A 27,529-nucleotide genomic window follows, 5' to 3' on the forward strand; every position below is an offset into this window, starting at 1 on the left:
GATTCTCTCTAATCATTAACGTTCCTTTTTTTTTTTTTCCCAAGAAAAACAATTTTAAATATGACAATGTTACATGCAATAAACAGTAATATTTCAAGAAAAACAATTTTAAGTATAATATTACATGAATAAACATTAACATTTCAAGAAAAAGATTTTAAATAAAATATTACCAAAACTGTACTAACATGATATAATATTAAAAAGTTGTAGGAAATATTAAAAGTAATTGATGTTTCTATCTCTTCCTCTCCCTTCCTCTCTGAAATCAATAAAAAAAAATATTTTTTTTAAAAAAACAGTAAGAATAGGATTGGTTAATACCATAGGACAGCTACTCTATATGAATCCTACTCTAAAATAGCCAATTTCCTAATGCAATAAGTTAAATGGGACATCACAGAGAACATAACTGTTCCTCCTTTGTATGTCTGATTTTTTTCTTACCAGCATTCATTTTCTTACTCTGTGCCAGATACTGTTTTAGGATGATTATACAGCAGTTAATAATTCAGTCCAATCTAGTGGTGAAAATACACACAAAAATTAACTGTACAATATATTAAGTAATAAGTATTAAAGATAAAAATAAAAGCCATGTGGAGGAAGGAGAGTGCACATTAGATAGTGTGATCAGGATAAAATTAAGGATCTGGCAGAGGAGAAGGAGCGGGTGGTGCAGCTATAAGGGACAAAGTAAGGCCCAGCCACGTGGACTTTAGAACCTTTATCTGCAAGATGCCCCACCAATGCCCTTTCCTCCAGAATCCCACCAGCTTTCACAGTCCCATCACCACTATCCCACCTTGAATTTTCTAGGATTAATCTCTTTATGCGTTAAAACTTAATTTACATCATTTATCATTAGGAAGACTGAATCCCAAGCCACCCTTTATCTCATATGCTAATCTCCACACACATGCTTTATTCTGTCTCCATCTCCCAATTATCTTCAATGCTAAAACACACACTGTCTACCACTAGCAAAATCTCCTATTATCCTTACTTCTTCTCTGACCTTCCTGAGAACATGTCTCCCTATGGTGCCCATACCCTAATACCACTGGTCTGGAAGTAGATAATGCGTTTTCCTTTTTGTACTTTTTTGTTTTTAGACTATACTCCCTTTTCTCCACCATAAAAAAACACACCCAATTCCAACCCTCCTTTTGGCCCTACAATCTTCCAATAATTCCCAAAAATGACTAACACAAAGGGAAAGTGGAGAGGGAAAGGGAAAGGGAAAGAGAGCAAACTATATGTTCTCTGGACCTTTAAGAAAATAAGGGAGTTGTTCCTTTGGCGACATACATGCAAATCTACAAGAAAGATGATACTGTACACATCAAGGTAATGGGCACTGCTCAAAAGGAATGCCCCAGCCCTGGACAGTGTGCACAGTTTTTAGAGCATTTGTCCACGCACCAGAGATTCACGATTTGATTCCTGATCTAGAACACGTACATAGGTTCCAGGTACAATACCCAGCCCCAGCTGGGGCATATATAGCAGGCAAGCAATCAATGTGTCCCTCTCACTCTCTCTCTCTCTCTCTCTCTCTCTCTCTCTCTCTCTCTCTCTCTCTCTCTCTCTCTCTCTCTCTCTCTGTCTCCCTCCTCCCCTCTCTGCCTTCCACTCCCAAAATCAATGGAAAAAAATAACCTTTGATGAGGATCAATGGGGGGAGAGGGAGGGAAAGATTGCCCCATAAATGTTACCATGGGCATTGTTATAAATAAAGTTCAGAATAATGATGGCAAAGATATAAACAGCATGAGGAAAAAATACAGTAAATATGAAGAATGGCACGGCATTAATAAAGAACATGGTGGAAGGAATACACAGCAGATTAGAAGCTGAGGATCGCATCAGTGAGTTAGAAGACAGGGTAGAAAAAAAATTCAGAAAACCAAAAAGAAAAAAAACAATTAAAAGACAGGAGAAGAGCTTAAGGAAACTGCAGAGACAACCTGAAATGTAACAATATTCACATAATACATATGCCAGAAGGGGAAGAAAATGAGCCAAGGGATAGAGAATATGTTTGAAGAAGTAATGGCAGAAAATTTTCCTACCCTGGTGAAGAAAAAAATTACACAAGTTCAGGAGGCACAGAGTCCCAAGCAAGAAGAATCCAAACAAGACCATGCCCAGACACATCATAATTGCAATGTCAAAAATTAAAGACAAAGACAGAACCTTAAAGGCAGCAAGAGAAAAGCAAATTGTTACCTACAAAAAATCTCTGTTAGCTGATATCTCATCAGAAACTCTACATGCCAGAAGAGAAAGGCATAAAGTATTCAAGGTAATGAAAAGCAAGTATCTGAAATTAAGATTACTATATGAAGCAAGGCTATCATTCAATATAGATAGTGAAATAAAGTCCCAAACAAAAAAGACTAAAGCACTTTGTTACCACTAAATAAGCACTGCAATAAATGCTAAAGAGACTGCTATAATAAGAAGAAATGGAGAAACAGGCATACAGAATTAAAAGGCAATAAAGAGTAACTATCAATAACTGAAATGTAAATGGATTAAATGCTCCTATCAGAAGACACAGAGTAGCAGAATGGATAGCAAAACATGACCCAATTACATGCTGAGTACAAGAAACCCACCTCAGAACAAAAGACTCAAACAGAATGAAAGTGAACAAATGGGGGAAAAATCATCCATGCAAATGGAAAAGACAAAAAGGCTGGAATAGCAATACTCATATCTAACAAAATAGTATGAAGAACTGAAGGCCATCAGAAGAGACAACAAAGGTCATTACATAATATTAAAGGAATCCTATATAATAAAAGGCTAATATATAAATTGCCCCCTTGAGAGTTTGACCAACCTGGAGTTCAACCACTTGTTATGATGTGCGCTGACCACAAGGGCGGCGCAGCAGCCGGGAAAGAAAGGCCCTGGACAGCGGATGGCAGCCAGCGGCCAGGGGAAGGAAGGCCCCAATCGGCCCTGATAGCTGGCCAGCCTTAGGGACCCTACCTGTGCATGAATTTCATGCACCAAGCCTCTAATCAATCCAATAGGAGGATATAATCTTGGTACACATGTATGCACATAATACAGGACCACCTAAATATATTTAATAACTTCTAGAGGAATATGAGAATGATTGACATTGGTACAGTTATATTAGGGAACTTGAACACCCTGCTGACTTCCAAACAAAAAATTAACAAGGAAAGAGTGAATCTAAAGGACACATTTGATCAGATGGGTTTAATTGACATTTATAGAACATTTCACCCCAAAGCTGCTTAATATACATTATTCTCAAGTGCACATGGATCATTCACAAAGATAGATCACGTTAGGATATAAAACAAGTCTCTCTACAAGTTCAAGAAGATTAAAATAATATCAAGCATCTTCTCAGATAATAAATTAATGAAATCAAAAATCAACTACAGTAAAAACAATCAAAAACACGAAAGCACATGGAGGCTAAATAGCATATTATTAAACAATGAATGGGTTACCAATGAGATCAAGAAAGAAATCAAAAACTTCCTGGAAACAAATGAAAATGAACACACAATAACCCAAAATCTCTTGAACACAGCAAAAGGAAGTTCATAACACTAAACACCTAACAAAAAATAAATAAATAAATAAATAAAAATAAACTATTTAACCCTATAACATAAAGAATTAGGAAGAGAACAACAAAATCCCAGATTAAGTAGAAGGAAGGAAATAATAAAGATCAGAGCAGAAATAAATGACATAGAGACTAAAAGAACAATACAAAAAAAAAAAAAAATCAAATAAACCAAGAGCTGTTGCTTTGAAAACACAAACAAGATTGTTGAACCATTAGCCAGACTCAACAAGAAACAAGATAGAGCAGTGTTTCCCAAACTTCTCTCATGATGAGAATCACCTGGTGGAGTTGTTAAAACACAGATTCCTGAATCCCAACTACGAAGTGCTAAACTAGAATTTTTGAGAACATATAGGTAAAATTGCATACCTAACTAGTGCTCTAAGACAGATGTTATATACAGAGCACTAAGTTAGGTATGCAATTTTACCTATATGTTCCCAAAAATTCTAGTTTAGCACTTCTTAGTTGGGATTCAGGAATCTGTGTTTTAACAACTCCACCAGGTGATTCTCATCAGGAGAGAAGTTTGGGAAACACTGAGATAGAGGACCCAAGTAAATAAAATAAAAAACCAAAGCAGTGAAGCAACAACAGATACCACAGAAATACAAAGGATTGCAAGAAAACACTATAAACAACTATCTACCAACAAGCTGGACAATGTGGAAGAAATTTTAAAAAATCGCCCCCCCCCCCAAAAAAAAATACAATTTATCAGAACTGAATCAGGAAGAATCAAAAATCTGAATAGGCCAATAACAACTGATGAAATGGAAGCAGTAATCAAAAATTTTCAGCAAAGAAAGCCCTGGTTCGATGGCTTCACAGGGGAGTTTTACCAAACCTTCAAAGAACAATTTACACCTATCTTGCTCAAACTATACCAAAAATTCCAAAAGAAAGAAACACTTCCAAGCTCTATTTATGAGGCCAACATTATCCTAATTTCAAAACCAGATAAAGATACTACAAAGAAAGAGAACTGTAGGCCAATATCCCTGATGGACAGGGATGTTAAAATCCTCAACAAAATATTAGCAAATTGGATCCAGCGATGTATTAAAAAGATCAAGCACCAAGACCAAGTGGGATTTATTCCAGGTTTGCAAGGCAAGTACAATATTTGCAAATCAATAAACGTGATATATATCACATAAACAAATTGGAAGACAAAAATCATATGACCATATCAACTTATACAGAAAAAGTATTTGACAAAATCCAAAACCCATTTTTTATAAAAATTCTCAGCAGAGTGGGAATAAAGGGATCATACCTTAACATAATAAAGGCCATATATGACAAACCTACAGTGAACATCATACTGAATGGGCAAGAACTAAAACCATTTCACCTAAGAACAGGGACAAGACAGAAATGTCTGTTTTCATCAATCTTATTCAATAGTGCTGGAAGTCCTAGCCATAGCGATCAAACAGGAAGAAATAAAAGGCATCCACATTAGAAAGGAGGAAGTAAAACTCTCATTATTTGCAGATGACATGATATTGTACACAGAAAACCCCAAAGGCCCCATAAAAAAACTACTTGATTTAATAAAGGAATGCAGCCATGTAGCAGGATACAAAATCAACATCCACAGAAAAGGATAAGTATCACATAATCTCACTAATTTGATAAATATAATGAACAATGTAAACTGATGAGGAAATATAGATCCAGAGACAAGAAACATGGAACAGATCAGCAAACATCAGAGAAAAAGCTAAAGAAGTTCATCACCAAACCAGTATTACCTAAAGTGTTGGAGGGTATTTCTTAAGAAGAGGAAGAACAGGAAGAAAAAGAACCAAAATATCAACAATAAAATGGTAATAAATAGGTATCTATCAACAATTGAATCTAAAAATCAAAATAAACAAGGAATCTAATTAACAAAATAAACTGATGAATAAAACAGAACCAGAAGCGTAGAACAGATTGACAAATCTCAGAAGGGGACAGGGATGGGTGGGGGGTGGGGGAAAGAAATTAACCAAAGATTTTAAATGCATATATACATTACTTACGGACACAGAAAACAGAGTGGTGAAGACCTGGGGCATGGCGGGAACCTGATGGAGGGGGGCAATGGGAGAAATTAAGGGGGGATATCTGTAATATTCTCAAGAATAGAGTTGTTTTTAAAGTGTTTCAAGGCATAAAGGGCTATGTTAATGCTGTTAACAGATGAAAGGCAAGAACTGAGAACTGATCTTAAAATTTAGCGAAGCAAATGTCATAGCTAGAAATTAGCTGTGGGGAGGAGGCAAAAGCTTGAACTGGGGGGGATACATGAAAGAGTAAGACACTGGAGACAGTGAGTTTAGTTCTTTCCAGGAGTTTATGTATAAAGAGAAGAAAATAAACAGCACAGCAGCTGCACAAGAAAGCCAGAAGAGAGAGATTTTTTTAAGACAGGTGAAATAGCCCTGGCCCTGGAGTGTGTAGCTCAGTTGGTTGGAGCAACATTCAGTACACCAATATGTGGCCAGTTTGATTCCTAGTCAGGACACATACCTAGGTTGCCAGTTGGATCCCCAGTAGGAGCATGTACTGGAGGCAGCTAGCTGATGTTTCTTTGTGTTTCTTCCCCCCACCCCCCCTCTCTCTCTCTCAAAAATCAATAAAAACATATCCCCAGGTGAGAATTTAAAAAAAAAAAAAAGATAGCCGAAACCAGTTTGGCTCAGTGGATAGAGCGTCAGCCTGCAGACTGAAGGGTCCCGGGTTGGATTCTGGCCAGAGGCATGTGCACATCCCCGGTGGGGGGTGTGCAAGAGGCAGCTGATCGATGTTTCTAACAAGGAAGGAAGGAAGGGAGGAAGGGAGGGAGGGAGGGAGGGAGGGAGGGAGGGAGGGAGGGAGGGAGGAAAGAAAGAAAGAAAGAAAGAAAGAAAGAAAGAAAGAAAGAAAGAAAGAAAGAAAGAAAGAAAGAAAGAAAGAAAGAAAGAAAGAAAGAAAGAAAGAAAGAAAGAAAGAAAAGAGAGGAGAGAGAGAGAGAGAGAGAGAGAGGGAGGGAGGGAGGGAGGGAGGGAGGGAAGGAGGGAGGGAGAGGGAGAGAGAGAGAGAGAGAGAGAGAGAGAGAGAGAGAGAGAGAGAAAGAAAGAAAGAAAGAACGGAGGGAGGGAGGGAGGGAGGGAGGGAGGGAGGGAGGGAGGGAGGGAGGAGAAATAAAAGCATGTTTGTAGGCTGATGAGGATGAGGATGGAGAGAGGATGAGAGGAAAGCTGAGAGATCTAGTACCAAAGTGGAATGACATTTCACACTATTTTTCACACCTAATTCTAGACTTTATTAATGTAATACCACAAAAATGTATATAAACCAAAGACAAACATGTATTTACCCTCATACCTAATGTGTGAAAAACATATACAAAAGATATAAAGAGGAAAATAAACAGAGACCCAAACATTAAAATATGCTCATCTTCATTCAACTGACTAGAAATTGAAACAGTTACAACATACTATTTTTCACATACTCTGTTGGCAAAGACTAAAACCTGATAACACCCAGTATAGAAGAGAAACTCTTTCAAAAAGTATTATCTAGGAAGATAAACTGGTACAACCTTTTGAAGGGCAACTTGACAGTACCTATCCAAATATAAATGCACAGAAACTTTGACTCAGTCCCAATAAAAAAAGAAAAAGAAACTTTAACTCAGCAATTTCACATCTAGGCATTTTGTGCTATATTAGCACAAGTTCACAAACCATATAATAAAGAGGGAATATGCTAATTGATTGCCCGGCCTTCAAAGATGGGGGTGCCCACAGACAAAAAGGAGAGAATATGCTAATTGACTGCCATGCTCTCAAAGGTGGCAGCTCCCACAGCACAAGATGGCAGCGCCCAGTCCCCTCAGCCCCATCAGGGTGGCAGGGACACAGCAAGGCTGAGCCCATGCCTGCCTTCAGAGTTCCCCAGTCCCTTCAGCCCCCCAGCTGCCCAGGGCCAGCCCAAGGCACAGGCAAGCCTAGGATGGCAACTGCCCAGCCGGCCAAGGCTTGTGCTGAAAGTAGTGGCAGCAGCAGAGGTGTGATGGGGCATCATCTTCCCCTGATCGCCAGGTTGCCTCCCGCACCTGAGGGCTCCCAGATTGTGAGGGGGCAGGCCAAGCTGAGGGACCCCCCTTCCAGTGCATGAATTTTCATGCACCAGGCCTCTAGTTTGTAATAAACTAAAATTAACTTAAATGACCATTAACAGGGGCCCAGCTAATTATGGTATTCAAATTAAGTAGTCATTAAGAAGAATAAGTTTGCCAAAACCGGTTTGGCTCAGTGGATAGAGCGTCGGTCTGCGGACTGAAGGGTCCCAGGTTCGATTCCGGTCAAGGGCATGTGCATTGGTTGTGGACACATCCCCGTTAAGGGGGTGTGCAGGAGGCAGCTGGTTGATGTTTCTCTCTCATCGATATTTCTGGCTTTCTATCCCACTCCCTTCCTCTCTGTAAAAAGTCAATAAAATATATTTTAGAAAATTAAAAAGAATAAGTTTAAGTGCTGACATAAAAGTACTGAATATAACCAACAAAATATATGTTAGTTGACAAAAGCGAAATGGAGTGCATAAGAGAGAGAAAAAAATACAATTACATAGTACTCTGAAGTCCAATATGGTAACCATGTGTCACAGAGAGCTATTGAGTACTTGAAATGTGGCTAATGTAACTGAAGAACTAAAAAATAGATGGTGTCATTTTATTAGGTAAAAAATATGGACTTAATGGAATTTTTAAATGAGAATGCAGTTCCCTTTGTCACTTCATTGCACTGTATGACACATATTGAAAATACCTGTGCTCCCAAATGTGATGAACAGGATTTGTGTCAGTCTTATCCAGAATTGCACAGCCATGTAGTAAATGAACATGCATGTAAATTAATAAGTTAAGTTAAATGAGAGTGTAACAATGGACAACATGGACAATACAGCTTCTTGAGCAAAACTACCTTTGACAAATGTAAAATTTTTTTGTATGTGGTTTTCCTAGAATTGGCTGAAATTAACATTGAAATAATGTTAATATGCTATTGAACATATTAAAATTGTCCTGTTTGTGATGAGTGTGGGAAAAGCTTTTCAATTTCCTAGAATATTGAACATTTAAATTCACATTTATCTGAAGGGGTTTATTTATGTCAAAACTGTGAATATTCAACAGGACAAACTGAAGATCTTATTTTTTTTTAATATATTTTAATTTTTTTACAGAGAGGAAGAGAGAGGGATAGAGAGTTAGAAACATCGATGAGAGAGAATCATCGATCAGCTGCCTCCTGCACACCTCCTACTGGGGATGTGCCCACAACCAAGGTACATGCTCTTGACCGGAATCGAACCGGGAGCTTCCAGTCCGCAGGCCGACGCTCTATCCACTGAGCCAAACCGGTTTCGGCCAAACTGAAGATCTTAGAATTCATCCAGACTGCAAACATTCAGCTGACTTACTTCATAAGTGTAATGACTACTTGATGAGGTTTGGAAATGTGGAAATTAAGTCCTTGAGACAATTATATCATTCTGTTTGACTAACATAACATTAATGTAAAGTCATAAACATGACTTTTTTGGAGATGTCAAAAAAGTAAAATACCTGTGCTCCGTTTTTCTGAGGTAGAGGGAAAGTGGACATACTCAATAAACTCAAAACCACGCTCAGACCGAGAAAAGGTACTAGTTGGTCGAGAAGGTGATTTATTAGTCCTTAAAAATGCCCCTCCTCGCTTCCAGCAGAGCTGCAAAGGCAAGGCCCTAAGGGAGTGCCGGCGCCCGCCCTCGGCCAGCGGACCGAGTCTCTGTCCACAGCGGCGGAGGGCGCCGGCCTCCGCAGGGAGAAGCGGCGGCCCCGTCAAACCCCGTCCGCCTGGAGCAGACGTTGGCCACTCCGTGCAGCCTCCGGCCCGAAGCGCATCCTCCCGCGCGCCGCAGACCCTCAGGTGCAAGCCGTCGAAACCCCCAGTGGCCCCTCTCCCTGAGCCCGCGTACCACTACCTCTCCGAAGTCCCCGGGCCTCTCAGTCCGCTCAAACCGAAGCCTGCGACGCCACAGCCTTTACAAAAGAGCCGCCACAATCACCGCCTCCAGAGGGAGCCCCGCCCCTGAACCAAGGGCTCCTGGGAAATGTAGTGCCCACCGGGCCCTCCACGCCTGCGCTCGGGCACCACCAGGCTCACGCAAACTACTATTCCCAGCGACGTCACAGAGGGGCTGCTACCTAGGGGACTAGGGCGGGCATAGGGAAAACCGTTTCCTGAGTAAACGGGCCGGCTTAGACCGGAAGACCCGCCCCCTTGAAAACGGAGCGCGCGTAAAAAGCAGAAGCCTCCAGGGCGGAGGCCTAGCTAAGCACCCAGGCAACGCTTGTATTTGGGAGTGTGGGAGGCGGGGCCTTTTGCTTAACGGCGGCCTGTTTGAGAGGTGTGACTTTTCTGTTTTCTGCTTTGATTGTGTGTGACTTAGTAAAGGGAAAAATTGGCCACACAATTTTTTAAAATCACTTTTTAGTTTTCAATGACAGTTGACACATTAGTTTCAGGTAGACACTCCAGTAATTAAACATATAACTTATTAAGTGATCATCCTGAACTCATTGCAATCTGACACTATACATAGCTATTAGAATATTATTGACTATATTCCCTATGTTGTGCATTATTATCCCCATGGCTATTCTGTAACAACCAATTTGTACTTCTCAATCCCTTTGTGGTAGGCAGTTAGACATGAGTAGAGGAAGGACAGTGGGCCACACAGAAGGTCACAAGGGTAGAAAGCCCTAGCAATGAACATAACTGGGACCACCCCCAGGGTGACCTTTCCTCCCCCCGTATATCACTGATGGTGTGGTTTGGACCCTCCGCTGACCATTCCTCCCCTGGCATGTTGCTAGTCATACTGTTACCATAGTTAGCTAATTACTGATGGGAAAGGAAGCAAAGGAAGAGTCAAACTTGTTAAACATATTCAGCTGGGAAACAGATGCCTGTTTGCTTCATCTTGAAGAAATCTACATCTTGACACGCCAAGTTTTGTTCTAAGGGGTTATCCCCCTACCTCCCACCCTTCCACCCTCCAGTACCGGATTCAGGGTCAGGGGAGCAGGGAAAGATAAGATCATGCTCAATAAAGTCAAAATGGTGCAAGGGAAGGTACTTAACCCTAGAGGTGTTAACATAAAAACATTCAAACCTGTAAAGAATTTTTGTGAGTTTATTTGAGCCAAACTGCCAACAATTGCTGGGAAGCAGAATCTCAATGGACTGGGATAATGCTCCAGCGAGGCGGTCGCCAAGCATTGGTCCACGGACTACTAGTGGTCCATGAGGTCCAAAAGTTTGATGACCACTGCTCCAGAGAATGGTGTTTTTCACCTTATTTTATACCGTACATCAAAGGAGGAGTGGTTATATGAAATCCATTGGTGATAAATTAGGGAGGAGGGAGAAAACAAAGGGGGGGAGACTTCTGGGATTGAATTAAAACTAAAATGATAGACTTAGGTGTACAGGATAGTTAACAAACAACAATTAACATGATAACAATAACAATGAAGGAATCTATGGTTTCCTGTCCTGGAGCCCAGGGGTGAGGGTAGTGGGGGAAAGGAAGATACATTTCATAGGTATGTTATCTCAGATGCAAAAAGACAATTGGCTTAGTTAAGGTAAAAATTGACCTCCTCTGGGAAAATACTGGACTAGGACATGGTTACCCATCATCACTGCTTTTAGTTGAAGTTTTAATTTCAGACAATCCTTTAGGTCTTTAAGTTTGCAAGACTGCCATGCAGGCCTTCCCTAAGCTTGTCAAGTTAGCATGCAGCCTTTTTTTTTTTTTTTTTTTTTTTTCTTTTCTTTTCCATCCACAGAGGACAGTCAGTCTCACCTAGGAAAAAAGATTGTTGGGGAGACCAAGATGGTGGCATAAGGTAAACACCTGTATGTGCTGCCTCTCACAACCACACTAAAACTACAACTAAAAGACAAAATGACTATCACCCAGAATCACGGAAAATCTGGCTGAGTAGAAGTTCTACAACTAGAAGGAAGGAAAAAATTGCATTGAGACTGTGTAGGAGGTGCAGAGCTGTGGAAAAGCAGAGGTACAGAAGCGCATGAATCAGGCTGGCGACTGGGTGCACAGTTTTTTTTTTTTCAATTGGAAGGGAGATGCAAGCTCCTGCCCGACTGCTCTGAACTCCAGATTCTGGCGAGACTCTGGGGACCCAGACTTCTATAGGGAGAAACTGCTGGCATTGGGTCAGAAAGTGAGGGTGGCTTTCTCGCAGAGGTGCATGCAGGAATCATTGTTTACTGTACTTGCAGAAACTACCGTGTTTCCCCAAAAATAAGACATCCTCCGAAAATAAGACCTACTTACAGGTTTCCTTCTGAGTGAAATATAAGGCATCCCCCTGAAAATAAGGGCCCCCTAGGCTCTGTCTCAGAATGAAAATTAATTTACAAAAGAAAAATAATTCACGAAAGAAAAATAGATCAGATAATGATTCCCGCAGGAATGACAGCTTATCTCCACACTCTTGATATTGCAATAAACAAGCCATTCAAAGACAATCTGCACATGGAAATTAATGACTACATTGAAAATAGAATGGAGAGAAATCAGCGTGGAAACTTTGTGAAACCTAAACTGCAAGAAGTTGTGACTTGGCTGAAGAATTCATGGGAGAAAATCTCTGACAGTTGCATTACAAATGCACTGCGAGCAGGCTACCTTGACAAGAAGTACTCATTTAAAGACAGTGCTATTGCTAAACTTGAGAGATTTGGTCCACTGATTCTGAAAGAAATGGAGTCACAAGAAATTCACCAGGAAATTCAGGAATTGGATTGTTATGATGATGTTCCAGAAGATGATGACATGATTGTCATTGAATAAATGAGTAAATTCTTGATACTGTAGGATTCACAGTTTGTCTGCTTTGTGTTGACAACTACCATATTACCGTACCGTATACAGGTCATAAATTACCTTTATTTTCATTTAACAATAAATGTGTACCGTATTCTTCTTCATGGAAAAATAAGACATCCCCTGAAAATAAGACCTAGTGCATCTTTGGGAGCAAAAATTAATATAAGACACTGTCTTATTTTTGGGGAAACAGGGTAGGAGACACAGATAGCTGACTGGCAGCCCTTGATTGCCACGCCCTAGTGATTCCCTGAGACCCCACCCCACCCAATTTACAAACCCACACAAGTTGTGCGCAGTACTGGCTTATGAATGGCATGCCCTTTCACAGCTTAACCTAACAAACTGCAGCTGGGTCAGACAGCTCCAAAAACTTCCAAACCCCAAAGAGGAGAAATCTGCAGATATCACTGTAGTTCCTGCTGGGTGGCCTCAGAGAGCAGCTGACTTGCACCTCCTTGAAGAACCAGGAGCCAGTGTACCTAGTGGTCAGTGTGAGATGACACCAGATTTCAACTCTTCACATCCATAAGCGACACACTCAAGAGGCAGACTCAGTGAGCTCTAAAGCCCACTGAAGCAAGTCCTACCCCATAAGGGTGTTTACGGCACAGGAGTTCTTCCATTATAGACACAGCTGATTCTCACAGCCAATTGGCCTGGAGGTCAATTCCTCCCAGTGTACCAACAGCAATCAAGGCTCAACTACAACAAGATTGTGCACACAGCTCACAAAAAGGTGCACTAAGAGTGTCCACCTCAGGTAATTAGGGAGGCTGAGCCACTGGGCCCTATAGTTCACCTACCACACAAAGCCATTCCATCAACACAGGAAAGCAGCCAAAATGCGGAGACAAAGAAACATGTCACGAATGAAAGAAATGGAGGAAAGCAAACTACTGGATATAGAGTATAAAACCACAGTTACAAGGTTATTCAAGAATCTTCTAGAAACCACTGAGAAACTTAGTGAAACATCGGAGGAACTTAGTAAGATCTTCAAGGATCTTAATGAGAATGCCAAAAAAATGGAAAATGACAGAAATTAAGCATACACTGTCTGAAATAAAGAATAATATACAAAAATCCAGTAGACTAGAAGACCTCAAGAATCAGACCAAAGATTTGAATTATGAGAAAGCAAAAAATACCCAACAAGAAAAACAAAAAGAAAAAAAGAATTTTAAAAATATAAAGAAAAAAGAAAAAAATATTAAGATAGTGTAAGGAGCCGAAACAGGTTTGGCTCAGTAGATAGAGTGTCGGCCTGTGCACTGAAAGGTCTCATGTTTGATTCCGGTCAAGGGCATGTACCTTGGTTGCAGGTACATCCCTAATAGGGGGTGTGCAGGAGTCAGCTGATTGATGATTATCTCATCAATGTTTCTAACTCTCTATCCCTCTCTGTAAAAAAAATCAATAAAATATATAGTTTTTAAAAAAGATAGTGTAAGGAGCCTCTGGGACAACTTCAAGTGTACCAACATCCAAGTTATGGGAGTGCCAGAAGAATAGAGAAAGATATTGAAAACCTATTTGAAGAAATAATGACAGAAAAATTTCCCTACCTAGTGAAAGAAATAGACTTCCAAGTCCAGGAAACCCAGAAAAACCCAAACAAAAGGAATCCAAAGACACCAAGACACATCATAATTAAAATGTCAAGGGCAGCCGAAACTGGTTTGGCTCAATGGATAGAGCGTCGGCTTGGGGACTGAAGGGTCCTGGGTTCGATTCCGGTCAAGGGCACGTGCCTTGGTTGCGGGCACATCCCCAGTAGGGGGTGAGCAAGAGGCAGCTGATCAATGACTCTCTCTCATCGATGTTTCTAACTCTGTATCTCTCTCCCTTCCTCTCTGTACAAAATCAATAAAATATATTTTAAAAATAAAATAAAATTAAAAAATAAAATGTCAAGGGCAAAAGACAAAGAGAGAATCTTGAAAGCAGCAAGAGAAAAACAGTTAGTGACCTACAATGGAGTACCCATATGACTGTCAGCTGGTTTCTTAACAGAAACTATGCAGGCCAGATAAGAGTGGCAAGAAATGTTCAAAGTGATGAATAGTAAGAACCCTCAACCAAGATTACTCTACCCAGCAAAGCTATCATTTAGATTTGAAGGTCAGATAAAGAGCTTCACAGACAAGAAAAAGCTAAAAAAGTTCATCACTGCCAAACCAGTATTATATGGCATGCTGAAGGGTATTCTTTCAGAAAAGGAAGAAGAAGAAAAGGTAAAGATAAAAATTATGAACAACAAAGTGACAACAAATACATATCTATCAACAAGTGAATCTAAAAATCAAGTCAATTAAAAATCTGATGAACAGAATAAACTGGTGAATATAATAGAATCAGGGGCATAAAAAGGGAGTGGACTGACAATTTGGGGGGCGGAGGGAGTGTGAGGGGTGCAGGAAGAGACTGGACAAAAATCTTACACCTATGGATGAGGACAGTGGGGGGGGGGGAGTGGAGGAATCAAGTAGAGGGGAGCTATGGGGGGGGGGGAGGGATATCTGTCATAATCTAAACAATCAAGATTTATTTAAAATAAAAAAGATTGTTGGCTAGGGAGCGGACCCCAATGCAAGGCCGTGAAAACTTGAGATGAGATGCTAATTGTGAAAAAGTTCCTGCTTAAAGCCCAGGGGAACAAAGAGCGCTCTCACTCTCACTCTCTCTCACTCTCTCTCACTCTCACTCTCACTCTCTCTCACTCTCACTCTCTTGCTCTTTCTTCCTCATGGGCCCCATATTCTCACCTACCTGGGAAATCGCAAACATTGGGATTTCATGGCCACCTGGGGCCCAAGGAAGACTGTGTGGTTCCAAAACAATATGAAGCAAAAACTCTGGACAGTGGCTTTTATTTTGACTCTGCTGAAGACATAGTTGGACTTTTTCCATGGTGAGGCAGAGAGAGATGAGATATTGGAAATCCATCTCCAACAATACAAGTTAGATCTTCTTTTTTTTTTTAAATATATTTTATTGATTTTTTACAGAGAGGAAGGAAGAAGGAGAGAGAGTTAGAAACGTCGATGAGAGAGAAACATCGACCAGCTGCCTCTTGCACACCGCCTACTGGAAATGTGCCCACAACCAATGTACATGCCCTTGACCGGAATCGAACCTGGAACCTTTCAGTCCACAGACCGACGCTCTATCCACTGAGCCAAACTGGTTTCGGCTCAAGTTAGATCTTCTTAAAAGAAGAACAAAAAAGGGGTCCAGAGAATAGTTCTTAAGCATAAAGCCCCAGGACCACGAGGTTCTGACCCTCATCAAATATATCTACATCTCTGTTGTGTTTCAGCTCCAGGTTCAGACAAGCAGCAAAACCAGACAAGCAATCCCATGGCTGAGGTCAGGATCAGCTACATTGACTAATTACCCCCTACCTAGGTGCTGACCAATCAGTAGAGACCACAACCCTGGAAGAACACAAGGAAAGCAGATGAATTTTCTATTGAGATCCTCTCCTGGGGCCTCACTAGAATCCCCCTCTCTCTCTCTCTCTCTCTCTCTCTCTCTCTCTCTCTCTCTCTATATATATATATATATATATATATATATATATATATATATAATTGATTTTTTACAGAGAGGAAGGGAGAGAGATAGAGAGCTAGAAAAGTCGATGGGAGCGAAACATCGACCAGCTGCCTCTTGCACACCCCCTACCGGGGATGTGTCCACAACCAATGTACATGCCCTTGACCGGAATTGAACCTGGGACCTTTCAGTCCACAGACCGACGCTCTACCACTGAGCCAAACCGGCTTCAGCTAGAATCCCACTCTTAAAAAGCCTTCAAGAAAGAGGATCCAGTGCTCTCTCCCTCCTGGAGCAAGCAGGTGCTTTTTCTTTCTGCCTCTTTTTCCCCTAGGCCCATCACCTTTCCCTTTCTCTCTCCTAGGCTCCAAGGGCCCTTCTTTTGCCTTGGTAACATGTTTCCTGATCCCATTTCTTCCACCGCTATGTCTTTCTAAATAAACTTATTCTTGTAGTTTGAATCTTGACTCTGATTTATTTCTTAACCAGAATTCAAGTATAGAGGCTGCTAAGCCAAGGTCTGGTCTGACTCAACCAGTCTAACAGCTGGTGCCATTTTGCCACCAAGATCTTCACTTTTTCCACCCCACTCCCATCTGGCAAAATTCTATGTATCTATGAGTCTGTTTTGTAGGAACAGAGGAAGGCCTCTACTTTTCTTTGTTGTGGCCTTTCACAATTTATGAGAGCACCTGGTAATTAAACCACACTATTATTAGCTCTGTTAGGGTCTGGAAGGAGAAATAGAATAGTAGAGACTAGCGATAGTTATAAGAAACTAGAGGACTGGTGAATGAAAATTCATACAGTTGGCCAGGGGGTGGGGGGGAGGGGAAGGGTCCCTCAGCCCAGCCTGTGCCCTCTTGCAGTCTGGGACCCCTCAGGGGATCTCCACCTGCCAGCTTAGGCCCACACCCTGGGAAATCAGGCCTAAGCTGGCAGTCAGACATCCCTCTGGCAGCCCGGGAGCCCTCAGGGAATGTCCACCTGCCAGCTTAGGCCCACTCCCCACTTTAGTCGGACATTCTTAGTGCTGCCATGGAGGCAGGAAAGGCACCTGCCACTGCCACTGTGCTGGCCAGCCATAAGCCGGCTTCTGATGAGTGGTGCTCCCCCTGTGGAAGCACACTGACCACCAGGGGCAGCTCTGGTGTTGAGCATCTGCCCCCTTGTGGTCAATATGCATCATAGTGACGAGTCATTCCCAGTAGGTCCACTGTTAGGGTCAATTTGCAAATTACCCTTTTATTATCCTCTTTAATAAAAGAGAAACATGCAAATTGACTGTACCTTCACTACACACAAGCCACACCCACTAGCCAATCAGGACAAGTATGCAAATTAACCCAGCCAAGATTATGGTTAATTTGCATATCCAGGCCAGAGCGAAGACTGAAGACAGTGTAGAAAGAAGCCAAGTGCCGCAGAAGGAAGCGAAGCTGCAGAGAAATAAGCAAGCGGGGCGGTGGAGGAGGAAGGGAAGCAGGCGGGGCAGCGGAGACCACAGCAGGAAGCCCTATTGCAGGAATCTTCCTGCAAGGGGCCTCTAGCATAGGATAATAGTCATTCTTTGTTAATTGTGATTGTTTTGTTCTGATTAAAGAAAGCACATTCTAACCTGGCTGGGAGTTAACCTGAAAATGCAGCCCATCCTACACATCCAAGAGCTGCCTATTATCATGGAAAGATTAACAACCTTGTTGTGGAGGAACCAGCCCTTTGCAAACTCCCAGCCCTTTGCAAACTCCCAGCCTGAAGTGCCTTTAATCTGTAATCATTATACCCATTTTGATTCCTTTTACCTACATCCCCATACCTGCATAAACATTTTTATTTTGTTTACCCATTCTTATTCCTTTTGCCTATTTCCATGTTAGGACCAAGAGGTTCTGACCCCACATTAAATACATCTAGGCCTCAGTTGTGTTTCAGTTCCAAGACCAGAAAAGCAGCAAAATCAGACAAGCGACCCCATGACTGACATCAGTTGGACTTTTTCGATGGCGAGAAAGAGAAAAATGGGACATTGGAAATCCATGACCCTCTGCCCTGGTGCTGAACAATCAGTGGATACCACAACCCTGATGTCTTTGTCCTTCTACCCCATATAAGCAGCTGGCTTATGGGGAGGTGCAAAGCAGACTTTTGTGGGTGAACTGTTGCTCTCTCATGCTGCCAGCATTATTAGAATAAATGCTTTACATGATTCAATCCTGTCCCTGCTTAATTGGCTTAAGTAGTGACAGACAGCCCAGGGGTCTTCAAACTACGGCCCGAGGGCCACATGCGGCCCGCAAAGGAGTCTGATCCGGCCCGCCAGGTTTTTTGGGCAGTGAGCGCAGCCGAGGTGTTACAGTAGGAATTAGTATTCATATAGTCCGGCCCTCCTGCTCTCTGAGGGACCGTGATCTGGCCCCCACTTTAAAAAGTTTGAGGACCCCTGGCCTAGATCTATCTGTTGTCTGGTTTCAGCTCCTCTGATTCAAATAGCCCCTCTGTTCAAACTGTAAGACAAAATAAGGTACTCTCAAGGTTACATTCTTACATGGTCCTCCTCCCTACTGTTTTCACAACTCAGGGATAATTCACACCAAGGAGTCTCTAGTTAGTAGAAAGTCCCTTCCCCATCCTATTCAAACAAGCCTCTTTTGAACTCCTCATACCTTTTGCTCTAAGCAATGTTTCATAGGCTTGGGAAAAATACTAATAAGACACCTCCCTAGGACATCTGCTGGATTGTCTCCTGGAAATCAAACAAGCTGCGACTTTTCAAGACACCCCTGGTATCTACTCAAACACACTGTCCCTTCCTTCCTTGTTGATTGGCAACAGTCACTACTTAAAAGACCAGGCCACCCTTTGTTCCCTTCCCTGTATTCACTAGCAATACTTGGCCCTTTCCTCTCTTGGAAAGTAAAATAAACTTCCTCTCTACATCTCTTCTTTTAGTTGTGAATTCTTTCACAGCCTATGTCACCAGCCAAATCCTAACATTTTCCTGTTCTGCTTGTTCATTTATTTTAGTTTTTAGATTTAATTGTTGATAGATATATATTTATTGCCATTTTTTTTATAGTTCTAGCCCTTCTTCTTCTTCTTCTTCTTCTTCTTCTTCTTCTTCTTCTTCTTCTTCTTCTTCTTCTTCTTCCCTTCAACATTTCCTGTAATGCGGGTTTGGTGGCAACTCCTTTCCCTTTTTCTTATCTGTGAAGTTCTCTATCTGGCCTTCAATTCTAAATGGTAGCTTTGCTGGGTAGAGTAATCTTGATTCTATCGTTACTCACCATTCATTACTTTGAATATTTCTTGCCACTCCCTTCTGGCCTGCAATGTTTCTGTTGAGAAATCAGCTGACAGTCATATGGGCATTCCTTTGTAGGTCACTAACTGTTTATCTCTTGCTGCTTTCAAGATTCTCTGTCTTTTATGTTAGGTTTGACACCCCTCACTGGGTACTGGAGCCATCCAGGCTCAGCCACCTGGTGTGTGGATGATCGAATAAATTCGTAATCCTTCACCACTCTGGCCTCCTGCATTCCTCCTTTGGCGACCTCACATTTGGTGTTGAAACCCAGGAGGGTTCCACGGGGATGGGGAGCCATCGTCCTGGCTTCAGTCACCCTGAGTTTGCTACTCAGAGCAGTAGGCAGCAGCAGCTCATCCTGGGCTTACCTCCAAATCCTACTTGGGTGACTCAATTGTCAGCCTCTATCAGGCTTCCTTCCTTTATGGAGTCCCCCCCAGCCAGCCAAGAAGGATGCTGGACTGGGGATTTCTCCTTCTCCATTCCTGACCCTCCATCTCACACCAGCCAATCTTCTCTACGTGAGTGATGTTCCACAATTCCCCTAATCTCAGGTCTTCTGCCCACTCTCTCTCTGACTTCTCAGAAGTCTCTCGCCTAGCACTAGGCCAGAAGACTCCTCAGTCATTTGACTTTGGGTCTTTCTGGTTTGGGAACACCCCGTCCAGAGGGTCACCTCTTGTTTCTCGTGATTTGTTTAGCATCAGGGATGTCTGCCCTAAACAGTCACCTTTGGATTTGTGGTCTGTCACTCACTCCTCCCCTCTTGGGTCACTTTTACTCTCCTTATCATGGGGAACACTTCCTCTGCACCCCTCGAAACAATGCCTCTTGGCTGTCTCCTTAAAAATCTTGATCACCTCAGACTCACAGGGGAGATCAAGCCCAAGCACCTTATTTTCTTTTATAACACTGTTTGGCCACAACATAACCTACATAATAAGTCTCAGTGGCCTGAAAACAACACTTTCAATTTCAACACACTGCCCTGGCAGACAGGCTCAGTGGATTGAGTGTCGGCCTATGGACTGAAGGGTCCTGGGTTCAATTCTGGCCAAGGGCATATGCCTAGGTTGAGGCATGCAGAAGGCAGCAAATCAATGATTCTCTCTCATTGATGTTTCTATCTCTCTCTCCCTCTCCCTTTCTCTATGAAATCAATTTAAAAAGAGAAAAGAAACAAATTTTTAACACACTGAGCAGTTTACATAATTGCTGTCACTGCAATGAAAAATGGTCAAAGATTCTCCATGTCCAGGCCTTTTTCCCCTTCAATCCCAATCCTCTCTCTCAGTCTTGCTCTACCCATCAGATCTTTCTCCTTCACACAGAAAATCTTACCCCTAACAATCCTGATTCTGAATCTACTCTTGACCCAGCAGACCACCAACCTCCACCCCCTTATATTGATACATTCTCTTCCTCACCTGAAGATTTCCAAAATCCAGTCCCTCTCAAGCAGCTGCTTTCTCCCCAGTCCCCGAGGGGACATGAGAACATGAGCTCCAAAACAGCTTTTCCATCTAACACTCATTCTCAGGCCCAACGACTGCCTTCCGCAACAGCCTCTTCTATTCCCACGTCTATTCTACCCCTGAGAGAGGCAGCAGGAACTGAGCGCATAGTCCAAGTCCATGACCCATTCTCTATGTCCAGCCTCACACAGATTAAGAGGCATCTCGGGTTTGTTTTTTCTTCCACTGACCCGACCCTCTTTACTAAGGAGCCTGACCCAGTCCTACGTCCTGACTTGGCATGATCTCTATGTCCCCCATCCTCCTCTATAGAAATTTACCTCCTTAGACCCCACTCCCCAAAGGGAGCCCTTTTTCTAAATACCCATTTTATATCCCAATCAGCCCCCAACATATGCCACAAACTTCAAAAAATACAGGTCCACAAACCCCTCAAAAAGACCTCGTTAACCTGACCTTTAAGGTCTTTAATAATAGAGATGAGGAGACCAAATCCAAAAACAAAGGCGAGATCAGGCCAAGGCTGAGGCCCAGAAGGAGGCCTTCCAGCTCCTAGCCACCGCTTTCAAACCCCAAACAAAGTGCTCATCCTCCAACTGTGGGTAAGTCAGGGGCTAAGCCCTTCTGGGCCCATGCTTGAAATGCAGCAAGGAAAGACACTGAGCCAAGCCCTGCTCAAACCCAAGACCCCTGCCTGAGCCCTGCCCAAGGTGTGGAAGGGAAGGCACTGGAAATCAGATTGAAATCTGGCCCCTCGTGGTCAGGCCTCAGCCAGTCCAGTATGGCCACCCTCTGGATCTGGTTTGGAGCTCCCAGACCTCCTGGGACTGGCCACCAAAGAAGCTGCCTAGGTCCTGGCAGGGCCCCACAGTCTTACATCACCAGGACAGAGCTTCGGGTAACTACTTTGGTGGCAGGTAAGCCTATCTCTTTTTTAATCGACACTGGGGCCACTTATTCTGCCTTCCCCAAGTTGGCTGGGACCCTTGATCCCTCCTCAGTCTCTATTATGGGGATTGATGGGTTAGTCTCACAGCCATTAGCCACCTCACCTCTGCACTGCATCTTACTAAATTCCCCCATTCTCTCTTTTCTCATTCTACCTCGGTGCCCGGCCAGGGCTACCAGGCATCTCCTCATTAAGCCCAGTTGTCCCAAACCACAGTCACCTACCTCAGTTCACTCTCTCACCCCACAAGGCCGAGCCATTCCTTGGACTGTAAATGCCTAATCTCCTTATCTCCTCTAAGACTGTCCTCTCCTCTGAACAATATATTTTCTCCTTTCTCTGGCTCACTGGGTACTCTCACCTCCAGGTTCACAACTTTACTCTTCTGGCAAAGTTCCTCTATGACATGACATGGTGAAGGGACCCCTCACTGAGCCTTTAGGTCCCAAGGCCCCTTTAATGCTCTGAAAAATGTCAAGCTAAGAAAGGTTGGCTGTTTATTTTTTATAATTGAAAATTTAAGGTTTCTAAGAGTGAATAATTTGAATACATTTTAAAGTAAAAAGAAAGAATATTAGAATAGAAATACTTAATGGAAGGTCTGAAGCATAGTTATGCATTTTTGAAGGAAGGTTTGAAGGCTAATTTGAAAGTGTGAAATTTGTGAAGGTTGTGTATGTAATGAGAAGGAAAAGAGAAATGTTGAAAGAAAGAAGTCCTAAAGTTAACTATTTACAAGAATTGTAAAATAAGGTGACCAGATTCTAAGCGGGACACCATTGGCCGGGGAGGGAGGGCGTCTTGATTAAAAAATTTGGTTCTCCCGCCGCTCCCTAGCTTGTCGTGCATTCTTTCCAAAAATCGGGACTTTTTAAAAAATGGGACCCGGGACAAATTGTTAAAAAGCGGAACTATCCCACCAAAGCAGGACGTCTGGTCACCTTATTGTAAAAGGGCCATTTTACTCTGAGCAAGTAAGTGAAGTTTCAGTCTCCAAGCCTGGCAGGACAAGGTTTCTGGATACTTCTTATGCTAAACCAGAAGATTCAGAAAAACAGCAAGGATTAAGGTTCAGTAAAAATAAGAAGTTAAGCCAGCGAGTGGCAGATTATAACCTCAGGAAATTTAAAGTACTAAATTTGGCTGGTCTGGGTGCAGTGTCTTACTTTCTATCCAACTATCCAGGTCCCTGGCTTCCACTGCTCCTTTTCTTCCCTTTCTCTTTTCCCTTGGATAACAGCCCATTCTAACATTCCCTCCCACTTTCACTGCAATAAAATCTCACTCAGTCACTCATCTGTCACCCCTTATCGATAGTGCCATGGTAGCTACCTTCTCAGCTTGGAACTTGGAACAAAGAAAGGGAATCTCATACTCTTTAGTCCACATCTTCTCCTTACACCTTTCAGTTTGTCTCCATGATCAGGGATTTTTCTTCTGTGGGGAAAACTCATACATATGTCTCCCCATCATCTATCTCTCACCCAATGTAAATGCAGCCCCCAATAACCAGTCTTTACCTGTCCCAGTAACCCATCATATCTGACCTGAAAGAGGAGTCCATATAACCCCTCTCCTCATAACTCTGGGCATCACAGCAGGGGTTAAAACTGCCATATGGGGCCTAGCCACTGCTCTACCTATTTTGAAACCCTGTCTCAGGACCTACAAGAAACAGGTGGATGCCCAACAAGGGGCGAAACTTGGAAAACAAGAACCTCACCCCCAGGGTAATCTATTCTCCCCTTTTATATCACTAGTGAGGCAACTGAGACCTCTACTCTTTCCCCCCTAATAATAACATCTAGGTCTCAGTTGTATTTCAGCTCCAGGCCCAGAAAAGCAGCAAAAACCAGACAAGTGATGTTGCTGCAGCCTCAGGACCAGTTTTAACCTCTCAACTCACTCAACAGGATCGCTCTTGAGCCTTCACCAACCAGTCTCTCGGGAGATCATGCCGCTGCACCCCTTGTCCAACCAACTACTACCAAAGTCCATTCCACTGCGATCTCAACATCCTGATTCAGCAGGAAGTAATTACAGAAGATATTATGACCTTCATCCCTATTCCATAAAACAAAAAGGTTGGAATGTTAGGTTTGATGGAGCAATTTAGTTGATACCCTTACCCCAGCAACTGGCTTTTCAGGTCATTTCACTATGGACAGTCCCTTTGCTGGAAACCACTTTTCACTTGTGTTGAGCACATTCCATTCTCTCCCCTCCCCTCCGGGTATACATAAAGAAGTCTCCACCCAGAAAAATCCTTTAATGGCTGCTGACTCCCCTCACTGGGTGCAGGAGCCATCCAGGCTCAGCCACCTGGTGTGTGGATGATCTAATAAATTTGTAATCCTTCACCACTCAGGCCTCGTGTGTTCCTCCTTTGGCGACCTAACATTTACCTTTGGCATTTTTTAAGTCACAAACAGCATTTATTACCTTGGTATGTCACACTGGTCTTATTGCTGTTCCTTCACATTAACTGGCTTTCCGTCTTCCCTCCCTCTTCCCATAGTTTGTCTACACAGCGCATTCTTGAACTGTTAGCTCACAGCAGCAATATGCTTATTCCACGTCTCTAACATCTTTCATTCTCAGGGTTAAAGTTCTGGTGCACAAACCCTTCCATTGTAGGAAGTTCAATGCTTGTGAAAGAATTTGTAATAAATCAGGTATTCCAGGCTATCTCCAGTAATATAACAATGGAAAGCAGCAACTTGTTAGTTGTCATTTCTCTGGACATTGACCAGATAATCTTCTGCTCAAGTTTTCATTTGTGTTTACCAGTCTATTTTTGGTATGTTCCAACAGGTTACTTTGCTCTCCCAGCTCTTCTGTAATTTCTGATCCAATCTGGTCAGTCTCTGTGGCAATCTGATGAGAATGCTCAGTACTCCAGGTGGCCTGGTGCAGGCTGTTAGTGGTTTGCAAAAGCAACACCCTCTGAGACTGTAGTTGATCATGTGCTCATTCTCTACAGTGTGTGCCATATTTCATGTGTCCTCGGTCCCCAGATGTGGCTGTCAAAGGTGTCCTTCTCACTTCCCAGTAGAGTTGGGCAAGTTCTTTCTAGTAGTTTCAAAGCTTAGACATCATAGGGTTATGAAAAGATAGGGGTGCATAATGTAGTTCCTCTTCCATCTCTGCCAATGTTTCATTTGCTTCCTATTGCTTTTCATCAAAATCTCTGATCAATTTCTCCTTCTCTTCTGTTCCCGGTCCCCAGGAGCCACTCCAGCGCCCCTCATAGGTCTTCAGGGAGGCGCCGGGTCCGGAGCGGGGCGGTGGCGGGGCGGGGCTCCGAGGCCGGTCCCACCTCCCCCGGCGGCCCCGCAGGCAGCGCCCATCGGACCGGAGGCGCCGGAGCGCCGGGCGGCAGGTGCGTGGGCCCCCAGAGGCTCCGTCCTTGGCGGCGGCCCGCGGGGACAGGACGCCGGGTGGGGAGGGGTGTGTGGAAGGGTCAGGGAGGGGAGGGGTGTAGGGTGCGGGGGTGGGGAAGGGGTGGGGGGCAGTGAGGGGAGATCGGGGAGGGGGGGTGTAGGGGGCGGGGTGGGGGTGAGGGTCAGGGTGGGGAGTGTGTGTGTGTGTGTGTGTGTGTGTGTGTGTGTGTGTGTATGGGGGGGTGAGATCGGGGCGGGGAGGGTGTAGGGGCGGGGTGAGGCGGGTTAGGGGGAGGGTGGGGGCAGGGAGGGGAGATCGGGGAGCGGAGGGGGCAGTGAGAGGAGATCGGGGCGGGGAGGGTGTAGGGGCGGCGGGTGGGGGCAGGGAGGGGAGATCGCGGAGGGAGGGCAGTGCCGGGCGGCGCTCAGGCCGGGCCTCCGGAAGTAGCTGGTCGCGCCCGGGGCCCTGCGTTCCTTGTCTCCGTGCCAAAGGGCGTATCTGTCTTCTGAAAGCTGGGTTACCGAGCAAGCTTATGCAAAAAGTTCAGGATTTTTATGGATAATCAAGGAACTCCGAGAGGGACTGGGAAAGCCGTGCGTGATGGTAACATTTGCCACCAGTTGAAGTTCAAAGTCGAAAACCTGGAAATGAGTCTAATGATCCTTCTTCGGGGCTGAGACGTTAAATCTCAGGCTCCAGAAAAACAGGGCGCGGCCCGGTGTTCAGCCTCGCGCTCTGGGTTACAAATGACAGTAAACACGAAGATCTGTAAGATGTGGCGTGAGAATAAAGGAGAAGTGCACTCCGAATGTGTGCTTGTGGACCGTGTATTCAGTGAGCACTCTGAGTGGGCGGTGTGCTCAGAGCTGTGACAGCCTCTGGAGATGGAGCAGACCAGAGTGGGGGCCTCTCTTCTCAGGGGCTCACCAGTCCCATTAGAAAGGTGCAGAGCTGATGCTATTTGAGTCCACATATGCAATGGTGCCAAAGGATATTCTGTAATCCTTGGTTTTAATGGATGCGGGAGTTTTTAGTAAGCAAGCATTTACTGAGTGCCTACTGTGTGCACTAGAGTATAGGTAAAAATCAGCAAAGCACAGCCCGCTCATGACATCTATTCTACTGGAGAAGCTAAAAGTTTGAAGAGTGGCTATGAGGATGTGTGTGACTACAGCTGCCCACTGAGGGCCCCGGGGAGGCTGCAGCCTGTCCTGGATCAGAGCCAAGGGTTCCAGGGAGTCTCCCAACTGCACCCACAGTTTCTGGATAGAGTGGCCAGAATTTGTGAGAGAGAAGCTGAAAGTTTCCCAGGACTTAAATATAAAAGTCCATGGTTTCATTTTCACATAATGCTAAATTTTATTTAGAAATTAATGCATATATATATATATATATATATATATATATATATATATTTCCATCCTCAACCGAGGATATTAATCCTCACCGAAGGTATTCTTTCTATTGATTTTGTTTGTTTTAGAGAGAGGGGAAGGGAGGGAGAGAAATATCAATGTGAAAGAGACACATGAACTGGTTGCCTCCAACAGGAGACCCAACTGGGGCAGGGATTGAACCTGCAACTCAGTATGTGCTCTTGATTGGTAATTGAACCTTCAATCCTTTCATGCATGGGCTGATGCTCCAGCCACTGAGCCACACCACACTGGCCAGGGCACTTCTATATATTCTTTCTTTATTGATTGATTTAAGAGAGAGAGAGAAAGACATTGATTTGTTGTTTCACCTATTCATGCATTCGCTGGTTGATTCTTGTATGTGCCTTGACCTGGGATTGAACCTGCAACCTAGATAGACCAGAAAGATACTCTAACTAACTGAGCTACCCAGCCAGGGCAATGCTTCTATATTTGATCTGTGACTAAAATCTGTCATGTTTTCCTTAAAATGCCTGGCCCTTGTGGCTCAGTGGTTGAGCATTGACCTATGAACCAGTAAGTCATAGTTCAATTCTCGGTCAGGGCACATGCCCGGGTTGAGTGCTTGATTTCAGGGGGTGAGGGGGCAGTGAGGGGAGTTCATGATGGATCAATAATAATTGATTATCTCTCATCATTGATGTTCTATCTCTCCCTCTCCAAAATCAATAAAAAAATATTTCTTTTTAAATCACATATCTTAAAAAAAAAACATGTATATTATGAATCTATACCAAAGGATTTTTGGGTGTCATAATATCAGCCATAAAAGTGAGAAATTATTTTAAAACCAATATACATATTGCAAACTCAAGTGATATCTAACTTTTGTGACTATAA

The 27,529-nt window shown here is 43.3% G+C and overlaps 2 protein-coding genes and 1 pseudogene across 10 annotated transcripts in view; 1 reads left to right on the forward strand and 2 right to left on the reverse strand.

Annotated features, from left to right (window-relative positions):
- CPAP (centrosome assembly and centriole elongation protein) overlaps positions 1-9,739 on the reverse strand; it is a 74,560-nt gene extending 64,821 nt beyond the window's left edge. For 4 of the 6 annotated variants that reach the window (XM_084878534.1, XM_084878536.1, XM_084878535.1 and 1 more), the window contains exon 1: positions 9,635-9,739. The gene's annotated coding sequence lies outside the window, so the exon portion shown is untranslated. Of the gene's footprint in view, positions 1-9,628 lie in introns of all 6 variants that reach the window. The other 2 variants (XM_084878532.1, XM_084878533.1) reach the window with 2 other exon arrangements.
- A 14,294-nt stretch (positions 9,740-24,033) lies between these two features.
- LOC311619675 (vesicle transport through interaction with t-SNAREs homolog 1B-like) lies at positions 24,034-27,444 on the reverse strand (annotated as a pseudogene). Its single transcript has 2 exons — positions 27,424-27,444; positions 24,034-25,274 (listed from the first exon to the last, which is right to left on the reverse strand). The product of its transcript is annotated as a vesicle transport through interaction with t-SNAREs homolog 1B-like (transcript).
- Positions 25,161-27,529, forward strand: part of PARP4 (poly(ADP-ribose) polymerase family member 4) — a 99,579-nt gene continuing 97,210 nt past the window's right edge. For 2 of the 3 annotated variants that reach the window (XM_084878520.1, XM_084878522.1), the window contains exon 1: positions 25,161-25,248. The gene's annotated coding sequence lies outside the window, so the exon portion shown is untranslated. Of the gene's footprint in view, positions 25,249-25,831; positions 25,854-27,529 lie in introns of those variants that run through there. The other variant, XM_084878521.1, reaches the window with a different exon arrangement.

Source organism: Pipistrellus hanaki (genome assembly GCF_964339955.1).
Source record: "Pipistrellus hanaki genome assembly, chromosome: 3".
Classification (NCBI taxonomy): domain Eukaryota; kingdom Metazoa; phylum Chordata; class Mammalia; order Chiroptera; family Vespertilionidae; genus Pipistrellus; species Pipistrellus hanaki.